Genomic DNA, 8,532 nt, shown 5'->3' with positions numbered 1-8,532 from the left:
AGATTTCATTTCCCTCCTTTTTATCCATACAAAAGAGTGATAATTCAATACAAAATGATTCAATTTTATTCATAAAAGTATGCAATCATTTCATGAATGTTTTGTTATGACGTCACGTTAAACTATCGTCCGTAATGTAAGGTGTACCATCTCGTTGCCCACGCTACCTAAGTAAAGTATATAAATATCTATATATTTACATGTATATTCTTTATTTTTTTTGAATTGTTAATCATAATGCGTTAAATCAATAAATTGATGCGTTTGTGAAGTATGGTTGCCTGAAGAACATATGACGCATCAAGCAAGCAAATAAATGCCTAGATATCGGAATTTTGATCCCGCAGAAGAAAAGCATAAATATTTGAAGTTGGTGTACCTTGTAAAATAATTGTAATTTGTTTAAAGTGACAAGTAATGAAAAAGATTGGTTAGCTTTGAAAGTTTAACATTTTTTTTTGCCATAATTAATCTGTTTTCAACATGATAACTTTTGAACCCTTTGTAGTCATTATTTAACGTGCCTTTAAATAATTTGCGATCGTCACTGGTAATGGAGGAGCAGAGTTTAGGTAATTTATAAATTTAACGTAAGTTAGATTAAAAGTAAAATATAGGTTGTCGGGTATCTATTTAAAACGTATCTATTTTGGTACATTTTTGTTCTCTTAGTAAATTTCTGTAACTTCCGCGGTTTTAGACATATTTAATGTGTAATTTCTTTTTGAATTTAAGCAATCTGGGACAAAGGTTCTAGTAGTCGCGACAGGCTGGCACCGGTGCGTCCGGTCAGCGTTTCTTAGAATTGTGTGGCGACGCGGCTCGTATAACTGTTTCGGCGTGCTCGTCGCTGGTTGGCTGTGGAGGTTTGCGAGAAGGCGAAGGGAGAATTTTTTTTAGTTAGTGACTCCGCGACAAAGCCTCGAGGGGAGGCTTTTTGATAATAGGGATTTTTGAAGAAGAGGAGCAGGTGATTGGTGGCAATCACCGTCCGATATGGCAGAGTGATTTAGGTGTAATTTACTACTCAGTGCGCCTAGCATAATCGTGTATTTAAAGGAGAATTTTGCAAAGGGTTCAAAAGTAGTGCGTTTGGCTTGGTGCGCGAGGGTGGAAGTTGGGTAGAAAATGGAGGATGGTGAAAGAGACTGGCACAGATTCGACGAGGCCTCCTCTTTGTTTGTTTTTTTTAACCGTGGCTCCTAATATTGGGACGCCCTCTAACGGAGTATCATCTGAAGTTGGCGGTAGAGATATTTATTTCAGTCTCGCTGATGTAAAACAGAAACAATCAAAGCTGACTGATCGAGCGTGGTGCCTATTTGAAAGTGAAAGCTTCCTGAATAAAATAAAATAATGCCAGTAACAACATTATTTTATTTAAATATCTAGTTCCTTTTATTTATTTTCCGCGGCGCGAACCCCACGAGAACCCTGAGATAAGAAAGTCGACTCAATGCCGCGAGCAGCAACAAAAACCCTCAAAGTGTTTTCATGATTTAATGAAACCTGAGAGTGCATAATAAATTAGGGCAGCGTTACATAAATGGCGCAACAACGTGTGGCTGAGTGAACTAACAGTTGCTCGGAGCGGAAAGGGAGAACTGAAGAGAAGAAGCAGATGCCAAAACCACTCCTGCGGATAAGAAACAGATGACAGCCGCCATCGCAGGACTCTTCTTACTGAGAAGCAGATGGCAACCCAGCGGAAAAACGGTGCCGGCGGTCACGTGTATCGTGACATACTGCCGCAGTAAGAAAGTGCGTGGCTGACGCATCTCCTACCATCGCTACGTTACGTGGGACAACGCAACATCCAAAGACATTGGCCGCGCGGATTTAGTCAGGTATCTGGGCATGGGCAACAGGAAAAACAGGTATTATGAATTTTTTTTTTTTAACCTTTGTAAAGTGTCTAAGTTGGTAGAGTGGGCATGTTATTTGTTAATTTAAACTCGAGTACATGTAAGTTGGTACACTAGCTGAGGTTGGCAGACGTGAAATCTGTTAGTAAATAGTAAGATGACCGAGGCAACACCTAAGGTAATGGCAGCAGAAGCCCTGTTAGATTTAAGTAGCTGCACACCAAATTTTGTAAATGAAACGTTAAGCCCGAGTGATCTGCCTACTGCCATAGGAAATGTAGAGTTGACGGGTTCGTTTCGTGACATGTTGGCTAGGCAAACTGCGGCTCTAGTAGCAGAGCAGACTGCGATTTTATTAGAAAAACAGGATCGTTTTCTCAGCACACTAACCAACCGAAAGGCTGGTGAGTTTTGAACAGAGACATGAGGAAACTGTAAAACAAGTACAGCATAACCATACTCTTGTTTGTGCACTAAGTCAGGAACGGGAAGACACAAGTAGGCAGTTAGAATGTTTGCAAATTACAGTGCACTCGCAAAGTGAACAGGCTGAATTGTTACGGGAAAGGCTTGTTGCAGTGGAGGAAGCTGTAACACATGAGTTAGGTGATAACCTTAAACTGTCTATTCGTCAGGAGGTGCAGCAACAATTGAGTGTTGATAGTGTAGATATTCTTCAGAACGTAGTACCAAAAATAAGAGATTTAGAAATACAACTGAGCATGCAGGGTAAGGCTGTGGATGATTTACGAGCTCGACCAGTGGGGGGTGCTATTAGGGTAAACTCCATGTATACACCCAAGGATATACCTAAATTTAATGGATCAGAGAATGAACACCCAAAGAAACATTTGGACAAGTTAAAGGAGTTTTTTACTGTTTTTGAATGTACTGAGCCAGAAAAATTAATGGTAGCTAGAAGGTCCATTGGTGGGATGAGCATGAATTGGTTGTCTCTATCATCACCTCGAATTAGTACATTTGCAAATTTCAAGACGGCATTCCTTGAAGAATACTGGGATGGTAGGATTCAGGGCATTGATCGCGCTAAATTGTATCAGGGACGCTGCGAGATAGGTCGTTTAGAACAACATTTGAGTCTAGTGGTGGAGAGGGCCAGCTTTTATGATATTCCTTTGAGTGAGGATGAAATAACTACACTGGTATATTCACATGTACCCACACAAGTGCAAGCAGCATTGGTTGGGAAGGAAATACATACAGTGGAACAACTGCGTAAGGTGTTGAAGGAGCTAGACAGGTTAGGAAGTGTGAGGGAAGGCAGGGAGTTAATGTGGAAAGGCTCAGGGGAGCAACGTCAACAGTATCATGTACCACCTAGAGACATACATGACTCTCGGGAGAGCCATGAGAGACAACAGCATAGTTTTCCAGTAAACAATGGTGATTGGAGGAATAGAAGGCAGTGGAATGAGAGGAATGAGAACAGAGATGGGAGACCACATAGGAGGGAACAGCTACAGGATGTCAGGGAGAACCAGGGAAACTAATAGCCACTCCCAACTGTAGCAGCCGTGTTGGGAAAGTGGGTGGTACTGGTAGACCGGTACATATGACGGCTGCAGTCTTTATTGATGAAAGAGAATTTTTGCTCGGTGAAGTGGAGGAGCCTGAAAGTAGTAGACTCATACCTGAATTAACTTGTACCATAGGTAGTGAACATGTTAACATTCTTTTCGACTCTGGTTCAGAAATTTGTGGTGTGTCAGACAGCTTTGTGTCACAGTTAAATAAGCAAGGATATGTTGTTCCTACACTTCCAGTGCCCCAAGTGACTGTGATAGGTGCAACTAAAGGCAAGGCCAGGAAGGTAAACAAACAAGTGTTTCTTGAATTTAAAATTAGTAATCAAGTTTATCGTGCTGTTTGTTTGGTAATTCCTCAGTTAACCAAAGAGATAATTATTGGACTGGATTTCATGTTGGAGAACAGTGTTGTTGTGGATTTTACTAAGGGCTGCATAAGGATCAGGGGTAAGGAGCATAATATGATGCACCATAACTCTCATGCTAAACTTGAGGTTGAATCGCTTAGGATGCTGTTAAGTGGTGAATCAGATTCCCAGGACAGTAAAGTTGCTTTATGCAAACTAATGGGCACCACACCACATGTTACAGTAAACAAAGTTACTACCCAGGATTGGGATGGTGAAGTTAAGGCGGTTGTTGATGATTGTGAGGTAGGGGATGAAAAGCAGAAAGCACAACTGAGACGGTTGCTGCACCAATATGGTGATGTATTTTCGGATGAGCCAGGGCTTACCACAGAGTATGTTGCCAGGATTCCTGTTTCTGACAGCACACCATTCAAACAGAGGACGTACCCCATCCCGTGGCACTGTAGAGTAGAAGTCCACGAACAGATAACTGATATGGAGGAGAAGGGAATTATAGGACGTTGCAACAGCCCTTTTGTTAACCCGCTGGTTTGCGTTCGAAAGAAAGATGGTAGTGTTCGTGTTTGTCTTGATGCTCGTGGTTTGAACACTAGAATTATTCCAGACAGAGAAAGTCCTATGGAACCTGATCATTTGTTTACGTTATTTCAAGGAACAAAATTTATCACAACAACTGATTTGACTAAAGGTTTTTGGCAAGTTCCACTACACCCTGCAGATAGGAAATTTACAGCCTTTCTGTATCAGGGGAAATCATACCAGTTCTGTGTGTTGCCGTTTGGCCTGACAAATAGCGTGGGAGAGTTTAATCGAGCAGTGGAAGCATCCTTGGGACCTGCTGTTGGTTCGTTTGCTAAAACCTATGTTGATGATATTGTCATAACTAGCGAATCTTTTGTTGAACATCTGGAACGGTTGGAGCAGTTGCTAGTTCGTCTTAGGCAGGTTAATTTGAAACTTAAGTTGGACAAGTCTAAATTTTTGAGAAGTGAAGTTGAATTTCTAGGGTTTATTTTGAGTTCGGAAGGAATAAAGGCTGACCCTAGGAAAGTTGAAGTCATTCATTCGTACCCAACGCCTAAGAACATTCGGGAGTTGAGAGGGTTTCTGGGTATTTGCAATTTCTATAGGAGGTTCGCAGAGAGGTTTTCAGATGTTGTGGCACCTTTGTTGGATCTGCTCAGGAAGGATAGTTTTTGGAACTAGTCATCATACCACCAGGATTGTTTCGAGAAGGCAAAAGCTTTGTTTGTTTCGGAGTGTGTAGTACATCATCCTAATTTCGGGAGGCCCTTTTATATGAGTTGTGATGCTTCAGGCTATGGCCTAGGCGTGAAATTGTACCAGAAGGGTGATGCGGGAGATGAACAGATCATTGCCCTTCTTAGTCGAACACTTAATGCTGCTGAGAGGAACTATACGGTAACAGAGCGGGAGTGTTTAGCTGTTGTGTGGGGTTTAGGGAAGGTTCGAAATTTGGTTTTGGGACAAAAAATCATCATACTAACTGACCACCAGTCTTTAGCATTTCTAAACTCATGCAAGTTGTTAGGTAGTAGGTTGACCAGGTGGAGTCTGGCGTTACAGGAGTTTGACTTCGAGATTCAGTATGTTTCAGGTAAAAATAATTGTGATGCAGACCTTTTGAGTAGGACAGTGGTCAGTAATAATGAAGTCATGTTAGAGGATAAGCCCAGGCCTGGTTTCCTGATAGCAAAAATCAATTTGCAAGCTGACAGAGATTTCGAGCTTGAATTCAGGCAGATAAGCGTAAAGCAGAGGGAAGATGATGTACTAGGTTTAGTTTTTGAGATTTTAGAAGATCCTGACAGAGATGTAACTGACCCAAGGGTGAGCAAGGTCCTCAAATGGTATTGTTTGAATAGTGGGATCCTATTTCGTAGGGAGAATTTGGAAATTGGGGGGTGGAAAATTTGTGTCCCTAAGAATTTGGTTGATAAACTCATTTTACATGTCCACAACACAACGGGGCATTTTGGTGTGAAGAAGGTTTTCTGGCTTCTCAGTAACAGCTATTACTGGTCAAATATGGAAAGGTCAGTGAGAAAGGTGGTAGGTGTGTGCGATATATGCCAGAAGGCCAAGTTTCCTAACCGATCTTGGGAAGGACCATAGGAGACCATTTTACCAGAAGGACCAGGTGACTTGTTAGCTGTAGACATCTATGGGCCACTGCCTAAATCTAAAGGAGGTGTTAAATACATTTTTGTTGTATTGGATGTTTTTTCGAAATTAGTTATTTGCTATCCTCTTAAGAGAGCCACCGCAGCTGCCTGTGTCAATAAACTTTTGAATGACTATTGTCCTAAATTTGGTACACCTAAAAGAATTCTAAGTGATCACGGCACACAATTCACCGCAGGTTTGTGGAAGTGGGAATTGGCATGGATAGGGGTTGATGTCATTTACAGCTCCGTTAGGCATCCTCAAGGCAACCCTAGTGAGAGGTGCATGAGGGAAATTGGTAGGCTTCTTCGCACATATTGCCATGCTCAACATAGCAAGTGGGTTGAGGTTATACCAGTGATCAATGAGTTTATGAACGCCAATGTGCATTTTAGTACCGGATTTGCCCCAAAGGAACTGATAGCAGAGGAGATTTCTCGAGATGGTTTGGCTAAGGGTGTCACCTTTCCTACACATATATACCCTACAGCAACTGATAGGATAGCAGAGGCTAAGTTGAGGTTAAAGCACAAGGCTATCCAGAGGGCTCAGCAGCAGAATAAACCATATTCGGAATTTAGTGTGGGTGATTTAGTTTTGCTCAGGGTTTGTGAGTCCAGTGATTATCTGCAACGACAGACTAAAAAATTATTTTTGTTATTTGACGGCCCGTATCGCATCTCCCGCTCAGTTGGTAAGAATGCATGGGAACTAATAAATGTTGACAGTGGGCAGATCAAGGGAAGGTACAATCAGTACCTTTTTAGGCCGTATAAAGCAAGGCAAGATTAAATAAGGTTAACATATGAATGATGTATTAAGTAAAAAAAACAAGTTGTTTATTATAAGTAATTTTATAAGGGCACCACAGTACATTATTACAAATATTTGGTATTTTGTTCAAGTGTGAGTGTATGTTATGTAATTTGAAGTTCATGTGATCCAAATCAGATGAAGTAAACAATACCTACATTTGTGAGATTAAAGTTGTGCAACCCCTAAAGACAAGCAAAATTAGGTAAATGTGGTAGGGAAACTAATTGAGTGAATTAACATCTGATATTACATTGTAAATGTTATGGACAATACACACATAAGTACCTAGTTAAATGTTAAAATGTTTTGCATAACACCAAGAATTTCTAATATCACTGGCAAAAATTTTGAGAGGTATATAAAGCTTCAAGATCCAAGCTGCTTGTAAATCAATATTGAAAATGTCATGTATAAGTTGTTGAGGTGTGATGGTAAAGTACTTGTCGGGGATGCGAGAGATGAATGTAGCGAACATCGATGTGGCCGTTGGTGCCATAGCATCGCATAGTACCTAATAATGTAACTCATGTTTTTTTTTTGCATTGGGGTGTTTGTTAAATCTGGCTCAAGTGAGATTTATTGTGTGGGGTGAAGTTAGGTAACTATAGCAATGTACTGTACATAAGGATGTGTTTCACCAACTACATGTTAGAATTACATGGAGAAAATTTAACATGTGTTGCAGGTGTTTACTATATGATAATGAAGTTGTGGATTTAGTGTTGTTTATTGTGTATATGTTAGCGTTTTGTACCAAGTCAATGTGAATTTGTATGACAAGCATTCACTAGGTACTGCCAACCTTATGGATAAGATTAAATTCATAGCATAAATTCTTTTTTTTGATGCAAATTTCTTGTATAAATTTAATGGGGGGTTGTAAGGTGTACCATCTCGTTGCCCACGCTACCTAAGTAAAGTATATAAATATCTATATATTTACATGTATACTTTTTATTTTTTTTGAATTGTTAATCATAATGCGTTAAATCAATAAATTGATGCGTTTGTGAAGTATGGTTGCCTGAAGAACATATGACGCATCAAGCAAGCAAATAAATGCCTAGATATCGGAATTTTGATCCCGCAGAAGAAAAGCATAAATATTTGAAGTTGGTGTACCTTGTAAAATAATTGTAATTTGTTTAAAGTGACAAGTAATGAAAAAGATTGGTTAGCTTTGAAAGTTTAACATTTTTTTTTGCCATAATTAATCTGTTTTCAACATGATAACTTTTGAACCCTTTGTAGTCATTATTTAACGTGCCTTTAAATAATTTGCGATCGTCACTGGTAATGGAGGAGCAGAGTTTAGGTAATTTATAAATTTAACGTAAGTTAGATTAAAAGTAAAATATAGGTTGTCGGGTATCTATTTAAAGCTTATCTATTTTGGTACATTTTTGTTCTCTTAGTAAATTTCTGTAACTTCCGCGGTTTTAGACATATTTAATGTGTAATTTCTTTTTGAATTTAAGCAATCTGGGACAAAGGTTCTAGTAGTCGCGACAGGCTGGCACCGGTGCGTCCGGTCAGCGTTTCTTAGAATTGTGTGGCGACGCGGCTCGTATAACTGTTTCGGCGTGCTCGTCGCTGGTTGGCTGTGGAGGTTTGCGAGAAGGCGAAGGGAGAATTTTTTTTAGTTAGTGACTCCGCGACAAAGCCTCGAGGGGAGGCTTTTTGATAATAGGGATTTTTGAAGAAGAGGAGCAGGTGATTGGTGGCAATCACCGTCCGATATGGCAG

The sequence above is a fragment of the Bacillus rossius genome, chromosome 12, assembly GCF_032445375.1.
Source record: "Bacillus rossius redtenbacheri isolate Brsri chromosome 12, Brsri_v3, whole genome shotgun sequence".
Classification (NCBI taxonomy): domain Eukaryota; kingdom Metazoa; phylum Arthropoda; class Insecta; order Phasmatodea; family Bacillidae; genus Bacillus; species Bacillus rossius.
This window is presented reverse-complemented; position numbering follows the sequence as displayed.